This window comes from Lithobates pipiens, unplaced genomic scaffold (assembly GCF_037356315.1).
Source record: "Lithobates pipiens isolate NorthernLeopardFrog02 unplaced genomic scaffold, aLitPip1_a1.2 Scaffold_22, whole genome shotgun sequence".
In the NCBI taxonomy this organism is placed as follows: Eukaryota; Metazoa; Chordata; class Amphibia; order Anura; family Ranidae; genus Lithobates; species Lithobates pipiens.
Window position 1 is genome coordinate 37,363,749 of NW_027507784.1, and position 25,828 is coordinate 37,389,576.

Consider the following 25,828-nt stretch of genomic DNA (forward strand, 5'->3'; position numbering starts at 1 on the left):
TTCGCCCGTTCGAACGTACATCGGCTGTTCGCCCGTTCGGCGAATTCCGAACGTTATGGGCCGTTCGTGCCAAATTCGTGTGGCGCTCACGGCCCACAATGCACTGCGTCATCGCAGTGCATTGCTGGCTCATGATTGGCCAAGCATGCACTGTGACCCCGCATGCTTGGCCAATCACAGCGCCAGCAGCGAGGAGAGCCATGATTGGCCACAGGCAGGATGCCTGTGGCCAATCATAGCTCAGGCTGTGTAGTACACGCCCCATACTATATAAGGCCGCCAGCGCGGCGGCCTAGTGTAGTGTGTTGGCGTCTGAAGCAGTTAGTGGGTGTTCTGTGTAACTTCAACACAGTACACACCGATCGTTATCGGACGATTTTCGATCTTGCTGTTGTGTAGTGGTTGTTGTCTGTGTGCCCTGACCGCAGTATACACCGCTATATTCACCTCACCTATATAGCTAGTGATCTATATTTTATAATAGAGCTTGCAGTCAGTAGTGTTAGGAGCTTGTGCGTGCTGTCTGCGTGCTCTGTACCCAGTACACACCGCTATATCCACCTACATAGCTCTTCTCTATTTGAGCCCACTTGCCATCTGCAGGAGTTATTGGAAGTTGTGTGTGCCTCCAGCACAGCACAGTATACATCTGTATATACCCCTTTATCTCTGGTGTTCTATAAAAAAGGCATCTGCAGGAGTTAGTGGGTTTTTGTGCCTCCAGCACAATATACACCTGTATCTACCCTTTATTGCTGTTCTCTAATAGAGCCATCTGCAGGGCTTAGTGGGTGTTGTGTGACTCAATTACAGTATACCCCTTTATCTCTGGTGTTCTAGGATAAAGGCATCTGCAGGAGTTAGTGGGTGTTGTGTGACTCCAGCACAATATACACCTGTATCTACCGTTATTTGCTGTTCTCTAATAGAGCCATCTGCAGGGAGAGGCAGACAGGCGCGAGCCGATAAAAGAGGGCAAGCAGGCTCTGTGTCTAGAGACAACAGTGCTGGTCGTGGACGCGGTGCATTGTCATCAGCACGTGGCCATGGGACACGCTTGTCCTTCTTTTCGGCAGCTGGACATGTTGAACCGCAACATGCCAACGACTTGGTAGAGTGGATGACCAAGCCCTCTTCATCCTCCTCATCCTCTCTCACCCAGTCTCAGGGTACTAGCAAAGCAGCTGCCAACGCATCGTCTTCCCTCCTCTCAATGTCATCATCAGTGACTCCTTCCCTAGACCCACCACGTCCTCCTGAGGAGTCTCCTGAACTCTTTGAGCACAGTGTTGGGTACATGCTCCAGGAGGATGCCCAGTGTTTTGTGGGCTCTGATGATGACACTCAGCTAGAGGAAGGCAGTAGCGTGAGCGCAGAGAGAGGGGATGCTCAAGAAGGACAGCAATCTGGCAGTCATGTTCCACAAGCTGCAGCATACTGCCAGGTTTGCTACAGCGATGAAGAGGGAGGGGATGATGAGGGCACTGACTCCACGTGGGTGCCTGGAAGGAGAGAGGAGGAGGAGGAGGCACATGTCCAACGAGGCAGGATGCCCTCCGGGGGCCAGCTTAGGGGAAGCACACCGACTGAATCACACCGCAGAGCTCCGCCTGTGCAGGGCGCTGCCTCTGCGCGTTATTCTAAAAGTTCTTTGGTGTGGGCCTTTTTTGAGACGAGTGCATCAGATCGCACCGCTGCTATTTGCAACATATGTCTCAAGCGTATCTCGCGTGTCCAAAACATCAGCCGCTTGGGCACCACATGCTTGACCAGACATATGTTGACCTGCCATGCAGCTCGTTGGCAAGCGTACCTCAAAGACCCACGCCAAAGAACAAAGCGGACCTCTCTTTGCTCCTCATCAGCTGGCATCTCCAACCCCACTAGACCTTCAGTCCTCTCTGAAACCTGCTCTGAGAGGAATGAAGGTGTAGAATTAGGTGTGTCACAGCCAAGTGCTTCCGGGAACTCTGCTAGCGGTACACCCACTTCCGATTATAGCAGGCAAATGTCCCTGCCCCAGCTGCTGGACCGGCGAAAGAAGTTCACTCCCAGCCATCCACATGCCCAGCGGTTGAATGCTAGCTTGGCTAAATTGCTAGCACTTCAACTGCTGCCTTTTCAGTTGGTAGACTTGGCCCCCTTCCGTGAGTTTGTACAATGTGCGGTTCCTCAGTGGCAGGTCCCCAAACGCCACTTTTTCTCACGGAAGGCGATTCCGGCTCTCTACCGGCATGTGGAAGGCAATGTCCTTGCCTCGCTGGACAGGGCGGTCAGCGGTAAGGTGCATATTACCGCTGACTCATGGTCCAGCAGGCATGGACAGGGACGTTACCTGTCTTTCACGGCCCATTGGGTCACTCTTCTGGCTGCTGGGAAGGATGCAGGACAAGGTGCAGTAGAGTTGGAGGTTGTTCCGCCACCACGCCTCCAAAATGCTACTATTGGTTGTGACACACCTCTCTCCTCCACCCCCTCCTCTTCTTCTTCCTCCATGGCCTCTTCCAGTGCTCAGTCCTCAGAACCAGCGGTGCTTCGTAGGCGTTCCAGGGGCTACGCAAGTACGCAGGCAAAACGATGCCATGCCGTGCTTGCGCTGGTTTGTTTGGGGGACAGGAGCCACACTGGGGCGGATGTTTTGTCAGCTCTGCAGGGGCAGGCCGAGAGGTGGTTGACGCCACGCCAGCTTAAGCCAGGAATGGTGGTTTGTGACAATGGCACCAACCTCCTCTCCGCCCTCCGACAGGGACAACTGACCCATGTGCCCTGTGTAGCTCACGTCCTTAACCTGGTGGTGCAGCGGTTCTTGGGCAGGTACCCCGGATTACCCCTGAAGTAGGCCAGGAAAGTCTGTGTGCATTTCCGCCGATCATTTAATGCCTGTGCTCGGCTGGCTGAGCTCCAAAAGGAGTTGAACCTGCCCAAGAACCGCCTTATATGTGACATGCCCACCAGGTGGAACTCAACGTTGGCCATGCTGCAGCGGCTGCACACGCAGCAGAGGGCCATCAATGAGTACCTGTGCGACTACGGCACCAGGACAGGGTCAGGGGAGCTCGGTTTTTTCTCACCACGCCAGTGGGGCATGATCAGGGATGCATGCACTGTCCTGTCACCGTTTGAGGAGGCCACAAGGATGGTGAGCAGTGACAGTGCATGCATCAGTGACACTGTACCTCTTGTCCACCTCTTGGAGCATACGCTGCGTGGAATAATGGACAGGGCACTTGAGGCAGAACAGAGGCAGGAAGAGGAGGACTTCCTTGCCTCTCAAGGCCCCCTTTATCCAGACAGTGTTCCTGCTGTGCCACCCATCACACAGGAAGAGGATGAGGAGGAGGAAGAGGGGGAGGAGGATGATTGTGTCAGCATGGAGGTGGAGGCTGGCACTCAGCATCAGCAGCAGCAGCAGCAGCAGTCTTGTAGGGATGATTTACAGTCCCAAGAAACACGTGGACTTGTACGTGGCTGGGAGGAGGTAGCTGCGGATCATGTTGTCCTTAGTGACCCAGAGGACTCCGGACCGAATGCCTCAGCTAACCTACGCTGCATGGCCTCCCTGATCCTGCAAAGCCTGCGGAAGGATCCTCGTATTCTTCGGATCAAGGAGAGGGACCATTACTGGCTGGCCACTCTCCTTGATCCATGGTACAAGGGTAAGGTTGCCGACCTTATCTTGCCATCGCAGAGGAAGCAGAGGATGAGACATCTCCGGGAGGGCTTGCAGAAAGGTCTGTGCAACACGTTCCCAGAGACTGGGAGGTTACAAACTCCTGGTCCTGGACAACGTGTTGCTGAGGCATCGGTCAGAAGGAGCGGTGGAGAAGGTGGCCGTCTGACTGATGGTTTCAGACAATTTTTTTAGTCCGCAGCCCCAAGGTATGATCGGTTCCAGCACCCATCGCCAGCGTCTGATTTACATGGTGCAGGAATACCTAGGGGCAAGGTCGGACTTGGACACCTTTCCCACCGAAAATCCTCTGGCTTACTGGGTCTTGAGGATGGATCACTGGCCAGAGCTTGCACAGTATGCAATTGAGCTACTGCCTGTCCTGCATCCAGCGTTCTTTCGGAACGCACCTTCAGTGCTGCTGGTTGCTTTGTTACCGATCACAGGGTGCGCCTGTCCACCGAATCAGTTGATCGACTGACATTCATCAAGATGAATCAGTCTTGGATCACCCACAGCTACCAAGCACCTGAAGCTGATGTAACAGAATAATTTTTTTTTCAAGACTGCCTATGCTGATGCTGAGTGACTGTCCTGTTATGTTGATTGTCTATCCTCTTCCTCCTCCGCTGATATGTTGGAAGAACATTTCTGGTTCTGGGTGATGCCTAAGGCCCAATTTTTCTGCCCCTGTTTAACAGGGGCGTTTAAGTACAATTTTTGATGCAATGCTTTGCAGCAGGGCTAATTCCTGCAATAAAACAAGAGTATATGGCAAAGGTTGCAGTGTGGTGGCACCAGCACCAGTGCCTAAGGCCCAATTTTTCTGCCCCTGTTTAACAGGGGCATTTAATTACAATTTTTGATGCAATGCTTTGCAGCAGGGCTAATTCCTGCAATAAAACTAGAGTATATGGAAGAGGTTGCAGTGTGGTGGCACCAGCACCAGTGCCTAAGGCCCAATTTTTATGCCCCTGTTTAACAGGGGCATTTAATTACAATTTTTGATGCAATGCTTTGCAGCAGGGCTAATTCCTGCAATAAAACTAGAGTATATGGCAGAGGTTGCAGTGTGGTGGCACCAGCACCAGTGCCTAAGGCCCAATTTTTCTGCCCCTGTTTAACAGGGGCGTTGAAGTACAATTTTTGATGCAATGCTTTGCAGCAGGGCTAATTCCTGCAATAAAACTAGAGTACATGGGAGAGGTTGCAGTGTGGTGGCACCAGCAGCAGTGCCTAAGGCCAAATTTTTCTGCCCCTGTTTAACAGGGACATGTAATTACAATTCTTGATATAATATTTCACAGGAGGGCCCCTTCCTGTGCCCACCCAGAGTAACGGTGAGGACTTATAGTGTTGTGGCACCAGCACCACAACCACCAAAGGTCAATTTTTCTACCACTGTTCAACAATGGCATGTAATTACAATTCTTGATATAATCATTCACAGCAGGGCGCTCCAGCGCCCACCAAGAGTCACTTTGAGGGCTTACAATGTTGTGGCAAAACCAACACCTTGTTCCGCCATTTCTGCAGAGCATATAGGGCAGGCCCCTACTTTCAAACATCCAGTTTACAAACATCTCCTACTTGCAAACGGAAGGAGACAACAGCAAGTGAGATGAAAAAAAGATGGACGACAAAACAAATTATACAGGGGTGATAACCCTTCCCTATGTTTTCCAAAAAGCTTAAAAATAGTCTTTTTGACTGGAGCTACACTTTAAAAATGTACCAGTTGAAAATTACAAACAGATTCAACTTAACACAACAAACCTACACAGTCCCTGTCTTGTTTGCACCGCCTGTATACTGCTGTTCTGAGTATATAGGGCCTGGGGGCCACACGCATTTCCTTTTTTTAATATGGGTACAGGGTTCCCCTTAATATGCGTACAAGACCCAAATAGGCTGGTAATGGGCAGGGAGGGCTACCCATGCCATTTTTCTCAATGATTTTCAACCATATTGCAGGAACCAGATATAGCAGTTTTAAATGGTGTTATTTCCGTTTAATGTCATTTTGTGCAGGGACTGTTCTAAACATGGGAAACACGTGGCACTTCACAGGCATACTACAGACACCCCCCAGGCACCATATTTTTTTTCACTTTAATCGTCATTAAAATCAGTGCTCCCGCCAAAACGGCCATTTTTAAAAACATTTTATGCATTGACCCATGTCCCCTGGGGCAGGAGCCAGGTCCCCAAACCCTTTTTAGGACAGTATCTTGCATATTAGCCGTTAAAATTAGCACTTTTAATTTCGAAAGTTTGAGTCCCATAGACTTCAATGGGGTTCTAAAGTTCGTTCGAATTTGGGGTCCGTTCGAAAGTTCTGGTGCGAACCAAACCGGGGGGTGTTCGGCTCATCCCTAGTGCTGTATATCACGGTGCTGGTGTTAGTGCTTTATGTCACGCTGCTGATGTCAGTGCTCTCTATCACGGTGCTGTTGTCAGATGACTATCACGGTGCAGGTGTCATTGCTTTATGTCACGTAGCTGATGTCAGTGCTCTCTATCACGGTGCTGCTGCTGGTGCTGTATATCACGGTGCTGGTGTTAGTGCTTTATGTCACGCTGCTGATGTCAGTGCTCTCTATCACTGTGCTGTTGTCAGATCACTCTATCACGGTGCAGGTGTCATTGCTGTATGTCACGCTGCTGATGTCAGTGCTCTCTATCACGGTGCTGCTGTCAGTGCTGTATTTCACGGTGCTGGTGTTAGTGCTTTATGTCACGCTGCTGATGTCAGTGCTCTCTATCACGGTGCTGCTGTCAGTGCTGTATATCACGGTGCTGGTGTTAGTGCTTTATGTCACGCTGCTGATGTCAGTGCTCTCTATCACGGTGCTGGTGTCAGATGACTATCACGGTGCAGGTGTCATTGCTGTATGTCACGCTGCTGGTGATCATCTCCTGCACCCTCTTCTTTGCCTACCCTGACCTTCCCTCTCCTTCATTGCCTTCATGCGCTCCACAGTCCTGAATTGTAACAACAATTTCCCATATAAAAAAAGAATGCTTGTAGTTGTCGATCCCAGATTCACCTCATACATGTGTTATGTCATTGGCCATGTGGTGGGACTATGTTTGCACAGCTATTAATTATTTTGTGGCTGCAAATTTGACCTGTAGGTTTGCAAAGTTCGCCTCCCATTGAAGTCAATGGGGCCCGCCGCGAACGTTACGGTTCGCGAACTATCGGCCGTGTCGGAAGTTCGTCCATCACTACTCCTAAACCTTCCCAGAAGAGTTGAAGCTGTTATAGCTGCAAAGGGTGGGCCAACTCAATATTGAACCCTACGGACTAAGACTGGGATGCCGTTAACCGCTTAAGGACCGACTCCTGCACATTTACGTCAGCAGAATGGCACAGCTGGGCACCTGTACGTGGCCCTTTAAGTGCCCAGCCGTGGGTCGCGCGTGTTGCCGGCGGCACGCTCGCGACCTGGTCCTGAGCTCCGTGACCGTGGATGCAGGACCAGAGGACCTGATCGCCGCTGGTGTCCCGCGATCGGGTCACAGAGCTGAAGAACGAGGAGAGGTCTGTGTAAACAAACCTCCTCGTGCTTCCTAGTGTGGCTGTCACCGATCGTCTGTTCCCTGTTATAGGGAAAGACGATCAGTGACATTACATGCCAAGCCACGTCCCCAACAGTAAAAAAAAAAAACACACACGTCACACATAACCCCTCTCCGCGCCCTAGTGGTTAATTCCTTCACTGCCAGTGTCATTTACACAGGAATCAGTGCATTTAAATAGCACTGATTGCTGTATAAATGACAATGGTTCCAAAAATGTGTCAAAAATGTCTGATGTGTCCACCATAATGTAGCAGTCACAATAAAAATCGCTGATTACCGTCATTACTAGTAAAAAAAATATATTAATAAAAATGCTATAAAACGATCCCCTATTTTGTAAACGCTATAACTTTTGTGCAAACCAATCAATAATCGCTAATTGCGATTTTTTAACAAAAATATGTAGAAGAACACGTATCGGCCTAAACTGAGGAAAATTATTTTTTTAATATATTTTTTGGGGATATTTATTATAGCAAAAAGTAAAAAATATTGAATTTTTTTCAAAATTGTCACTCTATTTTTGTTTACAGCGCAAAATATAAAAACCGCAGAGGTGATCAAATACCACCAAAAGAAAGCTCTATTTGTGGGGAAAAAAAACGCCAATTTTGTTTGGGAGCCACGTCGCACGACCGCACAATTGTCAGTTAAAGCGACGCAGTGCCGAATTGCAAAAAGGGGCCTGGTCCTTTCACTGCAAATCGGTCCGGGGCTTAAGTGGTTAAGGTTCATGTGCGTGTAAAGGCAGATGTCCCAATACTTTTGACAATATAGTGTATATAAAGGGCCCATTTTCATCTTTGTGGCACGTTAATGTGTGTTTTCTTGCGTGCTGCCAAAACACCTCAACTTGTTAAAAAAAGACACAACCCATTTTTTTAAAACCCCACAAGGCACCACTGTGTGTTGCGACGCGTTTCAACACAGGTGCGTTGCCTCTAGTACAGGAGTCTCCAAACTATCTAAACAAAGGGTCAGTTTACTGTCCTTCAGACTTCAGGTGGGCCGGACTGTGGCCATTGGTAGTAGAAAATATCCTGGTGTCAGTGGTCATAAATAATGCCAAATCTTTAGTGGGAAGAACAGTGCCCCATCATTGGTGTCAGTGGGAGGAATAGTGCCCTCTCATTGGTGTCAGTGAGTGGAATAGTGCCCCATAATTTGTGCAAGTGGGAAGAATAATTCCCGATCATTAGTGTCAGTGGAAGGAATAGCGCCCCATCATTGGTGTCAGTGGAATAGTGCTCTGTTGTTGGTGTCAGTGGCAAGAATTATGCCCCCATTGTTGGTGTCAGTAGGAGGAATAGTGCCCCAAGGGCCAGATAAAGGCAAGCAAAGGGCCCACAATTAGGAGACCACTTCTCTAGTGTGTTGGGTGCCATTCATAACATACTGTACACATGTGACCGCAATACAGAAATGTAAATGAACCCATAACTCCTTACTGCTGCCACCTGGTGGCCCTTTAAGTGGATGTTAATGGAAGAAAATTCTCCATCATATTAACCCTGTGATTGGTTATCATGTGGTCATGTGATCGGGATCCCATACCACTTGCTCCTGGTTGCAAATAGAGATCAGGAGGTGTTGGTGAGACGCTCGGTCAGTGCGCTGGGAGCATGTTTTCATCACACAACCTGGAAGCCCTATGGAGGCCATTGTGCAGTGTCTGGGCCTTAGAGCCTCCCAACCCTGACACTGCAAATAGGAATTATGGCTGCTGGATGAGGTTAAAGAGTAAACTTCTTCTTGCCGAACATTTTTCTTTTTGATTTTGGGATAGTGTTTCTTTTTTTATTGCTGTCAGTGTCTTCATTAAGAAGATTTAATAAATTTCCTGTCTCTGGTGACCACAAAGAAAGTGCAGAGGTTCTAACACGCCATACTATTCATCATTTTATTCAATAATGTAATGCGAAATAATGAAATTTGTCAAACAAAGAAAATTCAATAAACATCCTGAGTGTGATAAATTTTGAAACAAGGTACAGCACACAGTCCAACATCACAATCCAGACAATAGAATCGGCTTTCTTTTCGGACTTTTTTCCACTGTTACCTCTCTTTGAACAGCAAACCACACACATCCTGGTAGGTGCTGCCTTTTTTGCGGTTGGTGGTATGTAGTCCATAAAGTGACGACCTGTTAGGCGTTCTGGGTTGGCAACGTCAACAGCACGTCGTCCAGGTCTGTTCACAGCTCCTGATGGCGTCTGGTGTTTGACTGAAAATCTGCTCAGCCACCTTCCAGGTAAAATCGGCATGAATAAGAGGCTTGTCACTCTTTGCTCTGTATAGAACATATGAATTTCAAAGGCAATGTTCCAGAAGATGCCGGAAAATCTTTTTATAATATTTTTTTTGCTGTTTGCGCATAGCCGGATAAAATGTAATTGCCTGATCGGCCCTGTCGACACCTCCCATAGTGCAATTATAGTCTATCACGACTTGTGGCTTCAGCACATCTTTCCCACCTTTTGTGTGGACCATGGCAGTGGAGGTATTGTGCACCGTGCTCATGAGACACATGTCCTTCTTGTCTCGCCATCGCATTTCCATCATCTTACCCTTCTGCCAGGCAACCATTTCTCCGGTTTTTAGCTTTTTCTTGGAGAACAGAGATGGCATGTCACATCGGTTGGCCTAACAGTACCATACGCATCAGTCTTGTTTTGTAGCAAAACCTCAAAAATGTCCTGAGAAGTATAGAAGTTGTCCATGGTGACACAATATCCCTGGTTCAGCAATGGCTCCAGCAGTGTAAGGACTGATGATGTGGCCATCCCATAGTCGCTGTACCTGGGGTTGAACTTCGTGCCTTTACCGGTGTAAATTACCGAATTCCAGATGTACCCGGTGGACGACTCGCAGAGCATGTAGGATATTATGCCAAACCGTGCTCTTTTGGATGCAATAAATTGTATCCAGCTCAGGCGTCCCTTGTAGGCCATCAAGCTTTCATCCACGCTGACGTCCCTTTCTGGCACATAGGTCCGCTGGAAATTGGTCACGATAATTTGGCATACCTCCCAGATTTTTTTTTAGTTTGGGTGCAGGATGCGTGGCCTCATCAAACTCTTCATTGTTCGTGAAGTGGAAATACTTCATGATGAGGGAAAAACGGTATTCGGACATCACGGCGCCAAAAAACGGAGTGGCCAGTAATTTATTGGTGGTCCAGTACCATTTTTGGAGTGGTTTTCCCACCACCCCCTGAAGAATAATGAGTCCCAGGAACTACCAGATGTCCTCTTTGGCCACTGGTTCCCACTTTCTGCTTCGGGAAAACCTGGCATGCAGCGTAGTGGATTGCTGTTCTTGGTAGCGATTTGTCTCTGTGACAATTTTTTCAATTACCTCCTCAGTGAGGAATAATTGCAGGTATGCCAGAGGGTTGTCACGCTCGACATCTACCTTCATCCCAGGTGATCCAGTGAGGGGGAATCTTGGCGGCGCTACCTGGTCCCTATCGCAGTTGATAGGGCACCAATTTCGCACATCGCTGAGGTCAGGTGCAGGATCATCACCGCTGTCACTTGCCAGATCCGTGTCAGTGTCAGACGACAATTCTCCCCATGACTCACTATCGCTAAATTCTGCGAGCAACTCTGTGTCGCTGCCGCTGTCACTCAGCTGGTTCAAAGGCGATTTTGTAACGAAGTGGCGCTTTTTGGATGCCATGTTTGATTTTATTTGATATTTTATGGGAGGCAAGGGGCTATGTACAGTTATCAGTCAGATAAAGAGATGATACAGTGTAATCCTCTCAGATTACAGTGTATCACCTCTTTTTATGTGTTTGTGTTGTTTTACTTTTTTGAAATTCCCGCCCAGTTCCGCTCCCATGCGCCGCTGCTTCTCGCAAGGAACGGAACCAGGAAGTGAGATGCCGGTGATCTCGCTGGCAATCGCGTCGGCGATCACAGGGGAGGACAGCAGAGGACAGCGGAGAACATCGCTGGAGCGCAAGGAGAAGGTAAGATCTCCGCTGGCCACTCTGCAATGTTACCCCGAGCGTGACTCGGGATTACCGCTCCTGCAAGAAAAAATCAAACCCGAGTCACGCTCGGGGATACCGCCAAGGAGGTTAATGAGTCTTCTGAGTAACAGATGCTTCATTCAGGGATTTCACTGCTGATTCCCATGGATGAATTTCCAACTTTCAGCAGGCTTCCATAACATGAAAAACAAGGAACAAACAAGACCATTCCTTGTGAGTAGGGATGAGCCGAACACCCCCCGGTTCGGTTCGCACCAGAACTTGCGAACGACCCCCGCGTTCGGTACGAACGTTAGAACCCCATTGAAGTCTATGGGACTCGAACGTTCGAATTGGAAAGTGCTAATTTTAATGGCTAATATGCAAGATAGTGTCCTAAAAAGGGTTTGGCGACCTGCCTCCTGCCTCAGGGGACATGGGTCACTGCAAAAAAAAGTTTTAAAAACTACCGTTTTAGCGGGAGCACTGATTTTAATGACGATTAAAGTGAAAAAAAAAGTGAAATATTCCTTTAAATATGGTGCCTGGGGGGTGTCTGTAGTATGCCTGTGAAGTGCCACGTGTTTCCCGTGTTTACAACAGTCCCTGCACAAAATGACATTAAGCGGAAATAACACCATTTAAAACTGCTTGCGGTTTTAATGTTATATCTGGTTCCTGCAATATGGTTGAAAATCATTCAAAAAAATGGCATGGGTAGCCCTCCCTGCCCATTACCAGCCTATTTGGGTCTTGTACGCATATTAAGGGGAACCCTGTACCCATATTAAAAAAAGGAAATACGTGTTGCCCCCAGGCCCTATATACTCAGAACAGCAGTATACAGGCGGTGCAAACAAGACAGGGACTGTGTAGGTTTGTTGTGTTAAGTTGAATCTGTTTGTAATTTTCAACTGGTACATTTCTAAAGTGTAGCTCCAGTCAAAAAAACTATTTTTAAGCTTTTTGGAAAACATAGGGAAGGGTTATCACCCCTGTATAATTTGTTTTGTCGTCCATCTTTTTTCATCTCACTTGCTGTTGTCTCCTTCCGTTTGCAAGTAGGAGATGTTTGTAAATTGGATGTTTGAAAGTAGGGGCCTGCCCTATATGCTCTGCAGAAATGGCGGAACAAGGTGTTGGTTTTGCAACAACATTGCAAGCCCTCAAAGTGACTCTTGGTGGCCGCTGGAGCGCCCTGCTGTGAACGATTATATCAAGAATTGTAATTACATGCCATTGTTGAACAGTGGTAGAAAAATTGACCTTTGGTGGTTGTGGTGCTGGTGCCACAACACTATAAGTCCTCACAGTTACTCTGGGTGGGCACAGGAAGGGGCCCTCCTGTGAAATATTATATCAAGAATTGTAATTACATGTCCCTGTTAAACAGGGGCAGAAAAATTGGGCCTTAGGCACTGGTGCCATCACACTGCAACCTCTGCCATATACTCTATTTTTTTTGCAGGAATTAGCCCTGCTGCAAAGCATTGCATCAAAAATTTTACTTAAACGCCCCTGTTAAACAGGGGCAGAAAAATTGGGCCTTAGGCACTGGTGCCATCACACTGCAACCTCTGCCATATACTCTATTTTTTTTGCAGGAATTAGCCCTGCTGCAAAGCATTGCATCAAAAATTTTACTTAAACGCCCCTGTTAAACAGGGGCAGAAAAATTGGGCCTTAGGCACTGGTGCCATCACACTGCAACCTCTGCCATATACTCTAGTTTTTTTGCAGGAATTAGCCCTGCTGCAAAGCATTGCATCAAAAATTTTACTTAAACGCCCCTGTTAAACAAGGGCAGAAAAATTGGGCTGCTGGCATCACCCAGAACCAAAAATGTTCTTCCAACATATCAGCGGAGGAGGAAGAGGATAGACAATCAACATAACAGGACAGTCACTCAGCATCAGCATAGGCAGTCTTGAAGGGATGTGGTATTTCAAAAAAAATTATTCGGTTACATCAGCTTCAGGTGCTTGGTAGCTGTGGGTGATCCAAGACTGATTCATCTTGATGAAGGTCAGTCGATCAACTGATTCGGTGGACAGGCGCACCCTGTGATCGGTAACGAAGCCACCAGCAGCACTGAAGGTGCGTTCCGAAAGAACGCTGGATGCAGGACAGGCCAGTAGCTCAATTGCATACTGTGCAAGCTCTGGCCAGTGATCCATCCTCAAGACCCAGTAAGCCAGAGGATTTTCAGTGGGAAAGGTGTCCAAGTCTGACCTTGCCCCTAGGTATTCCTGCACCATGTAAATTAGACGCTGGCGATGGGTGCTGGAACCAATCATACCTTGGGGCTGCGGACTAAAAAATTGTCTGAAAGCATCAGTCAGACGGCCACCTTCTCCACCGCTCCTTCTGACTGATGCCTCAGCAACACGTTGTCCAGGACCAGGAGTTTGTGACCTCCCAGTCTCTGGGAACGCGTTGCACAGAGCTTTCTGCAAGGCCTCCCGGAGATGTCTCATCCTCTGCTCCCTCTGCGATGGCAAGATAAGGTCGGCAACCTTACCCTTGTACCGTGGATCAAGGAGAGTGGCCAGCCAGTAATGGTCCCTCTCCTTGATCCGAAGAATACGAGGATCCTTCCGCAGGCTTTGCAGGATCAGGGAGGCCATGCAGCGTAGGTTAGCTGAGGCATTCGGTCCGGAGTCCTCTGGGTCACTAAGGACAACATGATCCGCAGCTACCTCCTCCCAGCCACGTACAAGTCCACGTGTTTCTTGGGACTGTAAATCATCCCTATAAGACTGCTGCTGCTGATGCTGAGTGCCAGCCTCCACCTCCATGCTGACACAATCATCCTCCTCCTCCTCTTCCTCCTCCTCACCCTCTTCCTGTGTGATGGGTGGCACAGCAGGAACACTGTCTGGATAAAGGGGGCCTTGAGAGGCAAGGAAGTCCTCCTCTTCCTGCCTCTGTTCTGCCTCAAGTGCCCTGTCCATTATTCCACGCAGCGTATGCTCCAAGAGGTGGACAAGAGGTATAGTGTCACTGATGCATGCACTGTCACTGCTCACCATCCTTGTGGCCTCCTCAAACGGTGACAGGACAGTGCATGCATCCCTGATCATGCCCCACTGGCGTGGTGAGAAAAAACCAAGCTCCCCTGACCCTGTCCTGGTGCCGTAGTCGCACAGGTACTCATTGATGGCCCTCTGCTGCGTGTGCAGCCGCTGCAGCATGGCCAATGTTGAGTTCCATCTGGTGGGCATGTCACATATAAGGCGGTTCTTGGGCAGGTTCAACTCCTTTTGGAGCTCAGCCAGCCGAGCACAGGCATTAAATGATCGGCGGAAATGCACACAGACTCTCCTGGCCTGTTTCAGGACATCCTGTAAGCCGGGGTACCTGCCCAAGAACCGCTGCACCACCAGGTTAAGGACGTGAGCTACACAGGGCACATGGGTCAGTTGTCCCTGTCGGAGGGCGGAGAGGAGGTTGGTGCCATTGTCGCAAACCACCATTCCTGGCTTAAGCTGGCGTGGCGTCAACCACCTCTCGGCCTGCCCCTGCAGAGCTGACAAAACATCCGCCCCAGTGTGGCTCCTGTCCCCCAAACAAACCAGCGCAAGCACGGCATGGCATCGTTTTGCCTGCGTACTTGCGTAGCCCCTGCAACGCCTACGGAGCACCGCTGGTTCTGAGGACTGAGCACTGGAAGAGGCCATGGAGGAAGAAGAAGAGGAGGGGGTGGAGGAGAGAGGTGTGTCACAACCAATAGTAGCATTTTGGAGGCGTGGTGGCGGAACAACCTCCAATACTACTGCACCTTGTCCTGCATCCTTCCCAGCAGCCAGAAGAGTGACCCAATGGGCCGTGAAAGACAGGTAACGTCCCTGTCCATGCCTGCTGGACCATGAGTCAGCGGTAATATGCACCTTACCGCTGACCGCCCTGTCCAGCGAGGCAAGGACATTGCCTTCCACATGCCGGTAGAGAGCCGGAATTGCCTTCCGTGAGAAAAAGTGGCGTTTGGGGACCTGCCACTGAGGAACCGCACATTGTACAAACTCACGGAAGGGGGCCGAGTCTACCAACTGAAAAGGCAGCAGTTGAAGTGCTAGCAATTTAGCCAAGCTAGCATTCAACCGCTGGGCATGTGGATGGGTGGGAGTAAATTTCTTCCGCCGGTCCAGCAGCTGGGGCAGGGACATTTGTCTGCTATAATCGGACGTGGATGTACCACTAGCAGAGTTCCCGGAAGCACTTGGCTGTGACACACCTAATTCTACACCTTCATTCCTCTCAGAGCAGGTTTCAGAGAGGACTGAAGGTCTAGTGGGGTTGGAGATGCCAGCTGATGAGGAGCAAGGAGAGGTCCGCTTTGTTCTTTGGTGTGGGTCTTTGAGGTATGCTTGCCAACGAGCTGCATGGCAGGTCAACATATGTCTGGTCAAGCATGTGGTGCCCAAGCGGCTGATGTTTTGGCCACGTGAGATACGCTTGAGACATATGTTGCAAATAGCAGCGGTGCGATCTGATGCACTCGTCTCAAAAAAGGCCCACACCAAAGAACTTTTAGAATAACGCGCAGAGGAAGCGCTCTGCGCAGAGGAAGCGATCTGCGCAGGCGGAGCTCTGCGGTGTGATTCAGTCGGTGTGCTGCCCCTAAGCTGGCCCCCGGAGGGCATCCTGCCTCGTTGGACATGTGCCTCCTTCTCCTCCTCCTCCTCCTCCCTCCTTCCAGGCACCCACGTGGAGTCAGTGCCCTCATCATCCCCTCCCTCTTCATCGCTGTAGCAAACCTGGCAGTATGCTGCAGCTTGGGGAACATGACTGCCAGATTGCTGTCCTTCTTGAGCATCCCCTCTCTCTGTGCTCACGCTACTGCCTTCCTCTAGCTGAGTGTCATCATCAGAGCCCACCAAACACTGGGCATCCTCCTGGAGCATGTACCCAACACTGTGCTCAAAGAGTTCAGGAGACTCCTCAGGAGGACGTGGTGGGTCTAGGGAAGGAGTCACTGATGATGACATTGAGAGGAGGGACGACGATGTGTTGGCAGCTGCTTTTCTACTACCCTGAGACTGGGTGAGAGAGGATGAGGAGGATGAAGAGGGCTTGGTCATCCACTCTACCAAGTCGTTGGCATGTTGCGGTTCAACATGTCCAGCTGCAGAAAAGAAGGACAAGCATGTCCCATGGCCACGTGCTGATGACAATGCACCACTTCCACGACCAGCACTGTTGTCTCTAGACACAGAGCCTGCTTGCCCTCTTTTATCGGCTCGCGCTTGTCTGCCTCTCCTTGCTGGCCTTCCAGACATGGTAATGGCCTGAAGGGAGTTGGGTAAAACAGTAGTTGGGTAGTTTATATTGTGCTGGAGGCACACAACACCCACTAACTCCTGCAGATGCCTTTTTTATAGAACAGCAGAGTTAAAGAGGTATATACAGATGTATACTGTGCTGTGCTGGAAGCACACACAACTTCCAATAACTCCAGCAGATGTCAATCGGGCCCAAATAGAGAACAGCTATGTAGGTGGATAATAGCGGTATGTACTGGGTACAGAGCAGGCACACAGCACGCACTATCTCCTGAGTGACACTACTGACTGCAAGCTCTATTGTTAAAGATGGACCACTAGCTATATAGGTGAGGTGAATATCACGGTGTATACTGCGGTCAGGGCACGCAGACAATAACAAGAGAACAGCAGAGTTAAAGGGGTATATACAGATGTATACTGTGCTGTGCTGGAAGCACACACAACTTCCAATAACTCCAGCAGATGTCAATCGGGCCCAAATAGAGAACAGCTATGTAGGTAGATAATAGCGGTATGTACTGGGTACAGAGCAGGCACACAGCACGCACTATCTCCTGAGTGACACTACTGACTGCAAGCTCTATTGTTAAAGATGGACCACCAGCTATATAGGTGAGGTGAATATGACGGTGTATACTGCGGTCAGGGCACGCAGACAATAACAAGAAAACAGCAGAGTTAAAGGGGTATATACAGATGTATACTGTGCTGTGCTGGAGGCACACACAACTTCCAATAACTCCAGCAAATGACAATCGGGCTCAAATAGAGAACAGCTATGTAGGTGTATATAGTGGTATGTACTGGGTACAGAGCACGCAGACAGCACGCACTAACACTACTGACTGCAAGCTCTATTATTAAAGCTAGATCACTAGCTATATAGGTGAGGTGAATATAGTGGTGTATACTGCGGTCAGGGCACAGACAGTAACCACTACACAAGAGCAAAATAGTAAATCAGCCAAAAACGATTGGTGTGTAACTGTGTTGAAGGTACACAGAACACCCACTGCTTCAGATGCTAACAAACACTACACGAGGCCGCCTGAAAGGCAGCTTTATATAGTGTGGGGCGTGCACTACACAGTCTGAGCTATGATTGGCCACAGGCAGGATGCCTGTGGCCAACCATTGCTCTTCCCGCTACTGGCGCTGCGATTGGCCAAGCATGCGGGGTCACAGTGCATGCTTGGCCAATCGTGAGACAGCAATGCATTGCGCCATCGCAGTGCATTGTGGGCCACACGAATTTTGCCGCGAACGGCCCAAACGTTCGGAATTCGGCGAACGCACGAACGACCGATGTTCGAGTCGAACATGCGTTCGACTCGAACACGAAGCTCATCCCTACTTGTGAGTGAGATTCACCCTAACTAAATAGGGATCACTTTTTTATAATATCTGCACAGTGGTCTTGTTTGTTCCTTGTTTTTCCTGTCTTGTGTAGTGTGCTGCGGCATTCAGGGAGAGAGAAATATAGGCAGGTACAGTGTCTTCTTTTCTTGTGAACCTAGCGCAGTTAGTGTTGGTGTATTGTGCCTCCTGCACAGTATACACCTGAAGCTATCCCCAATTGCTGGTATTGTTCTGTTTCTATACCACAGGCAGCTGCAGCAGTTATATTCGGTGTATTGTGCCACCTGCACAGTATACACCGGAAGCTACCCCGAATTGCTGGTGTTGTTCTGTTCCTATACCACAGGCAGCTGCAGCAGTTACAGTGGGTGTATTGGGCCTCCTGGACGGTATACACCTTAAGCTACCCCCACTTGCTGGTGTTGTTCTGTTTCTATACCACAGGCAGCTGCAGCAGTTACATTTGGTGTATTGTGCCACCTGCACAGTATACAGCGGAATCTACCCCGAATTGCTAGTGTTGTTCTGCTCCTATACCACAGGCAGCTGCAGCAGTTACAGTGGGTGTATTGGGCCTCCTGCACTGTGTACACCTTAAGCTACCCCCACTTGCTGTTGTTGTTCTGTTTCTATACCACAGGCATCTGCAGCAGTTGCTGTGATTATACCGGGGTAGCTTCCGCTGTATACTGGTCCGATCAAAATTCGCTACACATGATTGCAGTATATCCGATCAAACCAGTTGGTTGGGAAATATTTCCAGCATGTTGGAAAATTGGGTCCGACGGATATTCGGACGGAATCAGTCCGATGCATACCACGCACAGTCGGTGGTGGAAGCCAGGCTTCCCAAAACCACTTTTTAACAGGCATGGTCCGTCTCCCTTCTCTCTTTTTTTTTTTATAGACTAAGGTTTTATCAGAGCTGTGGCAAGAAAAATCTTAGCACAGGTGAGCCTTATCTAAACTCAGTCCTAAATTCAAAAATCTGAAGAGAATCAAATGGTATTTCTATATACCTGACAAGACCAGCTAGGTATAATCATAGCAATTACCACACTCACAGGACCCTCTCAGTACTGAGGAGATAGCTTCTTGGTGAACACAAAAGAGAGGATGCAGAGTAAATGTTCAAAGCTGATTTAATTCTGGGCGGGTATACAACTTATATACATTATCATTAACCAATCATTGCATGGAACATGGGAGTGATTTAATACAGAGGTGTACATTTCATATCATTACATGTCATCAATACTCAAATGCCCAACCCCTTAAACAAGGCTGACATAGCAACTATAGTAACCATGCCATCTGCTTCCTAGCCCACGTACACACGGTCGGAGATTCTGCCAACCAAATCCGTCGGATTTTGTCCGTTGGATTTAGTCAGACGGATTGTGTCCGAAACTGTTGCATACACATGGTCGGACTAAGTTGTCGAAAAATCCGATCTTTCAGAACGTGATGACGCAAATTCCTTACGATGGGACTACATTCAGGCTAGTAGCCAATAGCTTTGATGTAGGAATTTGATCTGAGCATGCGTGGCACTTGGTCCGATCAAAATTCGCTACACATGATCGGAGTATGTCCGATCAAAGCAGTTGGTCGGGAAATATTTCCAACATATTGGAAAATTGGGTCCGACGGAAATTCGGACGGAATCAGTCCGATGCATACCACACACAGTCGGATTATCCGATGACATGGTCCGATAGGACACATTCTGACGGCTTCTCCGACCGTGTTTTGCAAGGGCCAAGACTCATAGTCATGCCTTTGGTGTTCCCCTTTATACAGGAAAATATCCCAGACCGCTCCACACCACATAAGCTTTATATAGAAAGGTACAGAGCATAGATGCTGCTGTAAGCTATATTTTCCTATATGTGAGTCTTGCAAGAACTGTTACAGTCTATCACTGTCTGAGAATACAGAACTTAAACTAACTAGCAGATTAACCCAAGTTAATCTTAAGCCCCACACACTATCAGATTGTCTGCTGATTTTTTCCTTCAGGTTTACCAAAACCATATAGTAGAAGGGCCTGCCTGATTGTATACACATTGAAACCCCTAAGGTTTGACTTCATATTATATGGTTTTGGTAAATCTGATGGAAAAAATCAGCAGAAAATCTGATAGTGTGTATGGGGCTTAATATGAATTTATATAAAAATTGAGTCACTTCTGTTCAGTCATATTACTACACAGTGAATTCAGAACTGTCTACTACCGCCGACCAAATCCCTCATATGCTGCGTGGAGTGCTCTCTCTGATACTTACCTTCCAGCTCCACTCGGGCCAATGAGAAGAACGGAGCTGCAGCCTGCCGACGCCACGTCCGGTTTCCATCTTTTCCACAAAGCCCAGAAGTAACCTCCACCTACATTTAAACAATCCTCCCTCTATGGGCCGCACAGTGGAGTAGTGGTTAACACTTTCACCTACCAGCAATAGGGTCACTGGTTCAAATGACCACAGCACCACAACACCATCTGCCTGGAGTTTGCATGTTCTCCCTGTGCCTGCGTGGGTTTCCTCTGGGTACTCCAGTTTCCTCCCATGCTCCAAAGACTTGCTGGTAGGTTAATTAGACCTTGTCTAAAAAAAAATTGGCCTTAATATGTGTATGTGTTCGTAAGCATGTCGGGACCTTACAGGGTAAAGGACCATGCACAGCTGCAGATGGACTCTGGTGGCAAGAAAGCACCCTGAGGTGATTCAGTTTGCATAGGTAGCACTATACAAGTCACTCACTCATGGGCAGGAGCTGCTCTGCAATTTCAATTGTGTCACAGAGCAGGTAAAAATCTGCAGTGGACTGCTCTTAAATAGGAGAGTGAATCTTATCTATTCACTCTCCTATTTAAGAGCAGTCCACTGCAGCATTGCCTATTAGACATGTGCATTCGTTTTCGTCCGAATGCATTTTCGTCCGAATTTCAGCTATTTTCGTTTTCGTTTTGACAAACGATAACGAAAGCACAAAATCCGAAAAACGAAAGATCCGACATAAATAAATGCTTTATTTTCGTTTTCATTGTTACAATAGTTCGATATAGAATAGGAGATTCGACGTGACTGACAATAACAATCTGTCTAAAGAACCTATGGTCGAATGTGCCTAACCTTACCTCTATTAGTCCAAGATTATATAGAGAAAATATTCGACAGAGAAAAAAGATTTGACAGAGAGAAAAGATTCTGCAAGTTACTGTCCTAAAAAGTGTTTGGGGACCCGGGTCCTGCCCCAGGGGACATGTATCAATGCAAAAAAAAAGTTTTAAAAACGGCCGTTTTTTCGGGAGCAGTTATTTTAATAATGATTGAAGTGAAACAATAAAAGTGTAATATTCCTTTAAATTTCGTAGGGGGGGGGGTATCTATAGTATGCCTGTGAAGGGGCTCATGTTTCTGGTGCTTAGAACTGTCCCTGCACAAAGTGTCATTTATGCAGGAAAAAAAGTCCTTTAAAATCACTCGCAGCTATTCTGAATTGTCGGCTCCATAATACAGAGAACACTCATTGAAAGTCATTGATAAATAAATAAATACATTTAAAAAAAAAGCGTGGGGGTCCCCCAAATTCAATTACCAGGCCCTTCAGGTCTGGTATGGATATTAAGGGGAACCCTGCCTCAAATTTAAGAAAAAATTTGACGTGGGGTTCCCCCTAAATATCCATAACCAGACCCTTCAGGTCTGGTATGGATATTAAGGGGAACCCCGCGTCAAATTTAAAAAAAAATTGACGTGGGGTTCCCCCTAAAAATCCATACCAGACCCTTTATCCGAGCACGCAACCTGGCAGGCCGCAGGAAAAGAGGGGGGGACGAGAGAGCGCCCCCCCCTCCCTCCTGAACCGTACCAGGCCACATGCCCTCAACATTGGGAGGATGCTTTGGGGGTCTGTGACCCCTCAAAGCACCTTGTCCCCATGTTGATGAGGACAAGGGCCTCATCCCCACAACCGTGGCCGGTGGTTGTGGAGGTCTGCGGGCGGGGGGCTTATCAGAATCTGGAAGCCCCCTTTAACAAGGGGACCCCCAGATCCCGGCCCCCCCCTGTTTGAAATGGTAAGGGGGTACAAAAGTACCCCTACCATTTCACAAAGAAAGTGTAAAAAATGGTTAAATAAAACAAACACACTTTTGAAAAATTCCGCCCGCCCATAGTAAAAAAAAAAAAAAAAAAAAAAAAAGTAAAAAAAAAAAAAAACGGGCCCTTTAAGACATAAAAAAAAAAAAAAATGTAATTTAACAATTTAACATAGTGTACTGTGGCGCCGGTCACAGTGCACTATGAGAAGCGCCACTTCGATGCAATCACAAGATTGCATCCATGGCGCTTCATTTGTGGGTTAAAAACCCGCCTTGCGGCGCACTGCAGAACGCCGACTAGCTTCCGCCCGTAAAATCACTGTGATTCTACGGGCGGGAGCATTGTCATTCTTAGACAGGCAGGTCACTTCCGGCTTTCGGCTGCTTCACGAAACCCGGAAGTGACGTCGGCAGCTCCGTTCCTCAGCCCGAGCGGAGCTGCAAGACAGTGAGGCAGGTGAGTCACCGCATAAAGGCTTTCTAGTTTCTACTTTGTTGAGAATGTTCATGCATTTAGCTGAATGAATGGAAAAAAAGCTTTCACAGCCAGAAAGGTTTCCCCAGGCCAGGCGACTTTTGCCGTGGCCAATCAGAGAATGAGCTCTGAAGGGGGAACTCCACGCCAAATTTCTGAAAAAAAATTTGACGTGGGTTCCCCCTCCGAGCATACCAGGCCCTTAGGTCTGGTATGGATTCCAAGGGGAACCCCCTACGCCGAAAAAACGGCGTGGGGGTCCCCCCAGATCCACACCAGACCCTTATCCGAGCACGCTACCCGGCCGGCCAGCAAAGGGGATGGGGACGCGGAATCCGGGAGCCCCCTTTAATAAGGGGGCCCCGGATACCAGCCCCCCACCCTATGTGAATGAGTATGGGGTACAATGTACCCCTACCCATTCACCTGTGAAAAAAAGTACAAAAAAAACACAACACAGGGTTAAAATATTTTATTGCACAGCTCCGGGGGTCTTCCGTCTTCGGGGGTCTTCTCGCCGGACTCCTCCGCTATCTTCTTGTAGCTCTTTTGCTAGCGGAGGAGCCCGGCTTTCTTCCTCGCCGCCGGCTTCTTCTTCTTCTTTCTTCTTTCTTCTTCTTCCTCGACGATCTCTCCGGCCGGAATGCCAGGGACGCGCTACGCTGCCACTTATATAGGGACAATGGGGCGGTGTCACATGGGTTGATGTCACATGGGTTGGTCACATGGGTTGATGTCACATGGTGACCCCGCCCCCTTACGATGTCACAGTCCCGGAGGATGCTGGGACTGTTGCCATGTGACATCAACCCATGTGACCAACCCATGTGACACCGCCCCATTGTCCCTATATAAGTGGCAGCGCAGCGCGTCCCTGGCATTCCGGCCGGAGAGATCGTCGAGTCAACATCTCCTGGAGAAGAAGAAGATGAACGGGCGGCGGCGGCGGCGGCGACGGAAGACCGGGCCACCGCCTGTAAAAGAGCTATAAGAAGGCGCGGTGGCCCGGCAGAAGAACCAAAGAGGGGGACAAGACCCCCAAAGTCGGAAGTAGAGGCCGGCGGCGAGGAAGAAAGCCGGGCTCCTCCGCTAGCAAAAGAACTACAAGAAGATAGCGGAGGAGTCCGGCAAGAAGACCCCTGAAGACGGAAGACACCCGGAGCTGTGCAATAAAATATTTTAACCCTGTGTTGTGTTTTTTTTGTACTTTTTTTCACAGGTGAATGGGTAGGGGTACATTGTACCCCATACTCATTCACATAGGGTGGGGGGCCGGTATCCGGGGCCCCCTTATTAAAGGGGGCTCCCGGATTCCGATAAGCCCCCCGCCCGCAGACCCCGACAACCAACGGCCAGGGTTGTCGGGAAGAGGCCCTTGTCCTCATCAACATGGGGACAAGGTGCTTTGGGGTGGGGGGGCCGCACGCCCCCCCTCCCCCAAGGCACCCCCCCATGTTGAGGGCACGTGGCCTGGTACGGCTCAGGAGGGGGGGGGGCGCCCGCTCGTCCCCACCCCCTTTCCTGGCCGGCCGGTTAGCGTGCTCGGATAAGGGTCTGGTGTGGATCTGGGGGGGACCCCCACGCCGTTTTTTCGGCGTAGGGGGTTCCCCTTGGAATCCATACCAGACCTAAGGGCCTGGCATGCTCTCGGAGGGGGGTACCCACGCCAATTTTTTTTTCAGATTACATAAGGGGCGTGGTTTATGAGAAGTGAGAGGGGCCAAAATGATGGGCGGGGTCGTGATGGGCGGGGTCTGGCGCCCCCCCATCCAAAAACGTCACCAGCCGCCACTGGTTGAGTGAGGTACAGTCTGCTACTCTATAAGGACTGGTATAGGTCCACAATACATAGGGTTGAGGCGCACTACTGCTGATCGCTGCCCTATACTGCAGCAGTCCTTCATCAGTATAGGGACTGATGTACAGTCTGCTAATCACTCACACACAACCTACTTGGTCCACAAAAGTTCTTATAAGGACTGGTAAGGTATAGGGTGCTACAGTACATAGGGTTGAGTGAGGTACAGTCTGCTACTCTATAAGGACTGGTATAGGTCCACAATACATAGGGTTGAGGTGCACTACTGCTGACTGACCGCTGCCCTATACTGCAGTAGTCCTTCATTGGTATAGGGACTAAGAGTTTTGTCACAGGGTCATTTAAAAAATGACAGGCAGAGGAAGAGGCAGGCCCTTCCCCAGGGGTGGTAGGGGTAGGGCAGGAGCAACAGCCTTGAGCCAAAGTGGGAAGTTGCAGAAGGTGCGTTCAATTAATTTAAAGGACGCACCAGACTTGGTTGAGTGGCTCGCTCAGCCTTACTCTTCTGCACCCCCCTCATCCTCTCGATCTGCACCCTCTTCTTCACTCTCTGCTATGTGCACCCCCAAAGACACTACCACCAACAACACCACCACCACATACCTTCCGCTTGAGTCACAGGAATTATTTTCCGATCCATATCAAGAGGACATTTCTGATGCGCAGCCACTCTTGGCATTGGATCAGGAAGAGGAGGTAGCAACAACCGCTACTCAGCAGTCTGACGACAGTACCCAGATCAGCCCAAGGAGGAGGTTGGTCCCCGGTGTTGCTGCCTACTCCGAGATCTCTACTTATAGCGGTGGGGAAGGTGACGTTGATGATGACGTGTCTAGTGATGTCATGTGGGTGCCCACAAGAGAGGAAGAGGAGGGGAGTTCAGAGGGAGATATGGACCAGCAGATAGGGAGGAGAAGCAGGAATAACTTACATTGCACAGGAGGGACAAAGCAGACTGCAAATGTATCAGGAGCGAGTCATCAACCATGTACGGTCACATCTGGCGCTCCCATGACACCGGCATATGGCTCCGCAGTGTGGGCTTTTTTTAACGTGTCCTCTGCTGACAATAGCGTTGCCATCTGCAATCTTTGCAGTCAACGCATTAGTCGCGGTAAGCCCAACACTCACCTAGGGACGACCGCCTTAAGAAGGCACATGAGCAGCCATCACCGAGCCCAGTGGGAGCAACGGAACACACAAAGCCACACTGCAGGCTCTCACCGTCCAGCCTCGTCTTCTACTTCTCCCTCTCCTCTCTCCTCACAATTGTCCTCCACTCCACCTTCCATCACGCCAAGTTCACGTTTTTCTGCAAAAAGGCAGGCTTCCGTGGGCCTAATGTTCGAGCGTAAAAAAATGATGACGCCGGATAACCCTCTTGCCCAACGGTTGATGGCTGGCTTGTCAGAACTGATAGCCCGCCAACTACTGCCATATAAACTGGTGGATTCGGAGGCCTTTCGCAAATTTGTGGCCATTGGAACACCACAATGGAAGGTCCCAGGAAGGAAGTATTTCTCAGAGAAGGGCATCCCAGAGCT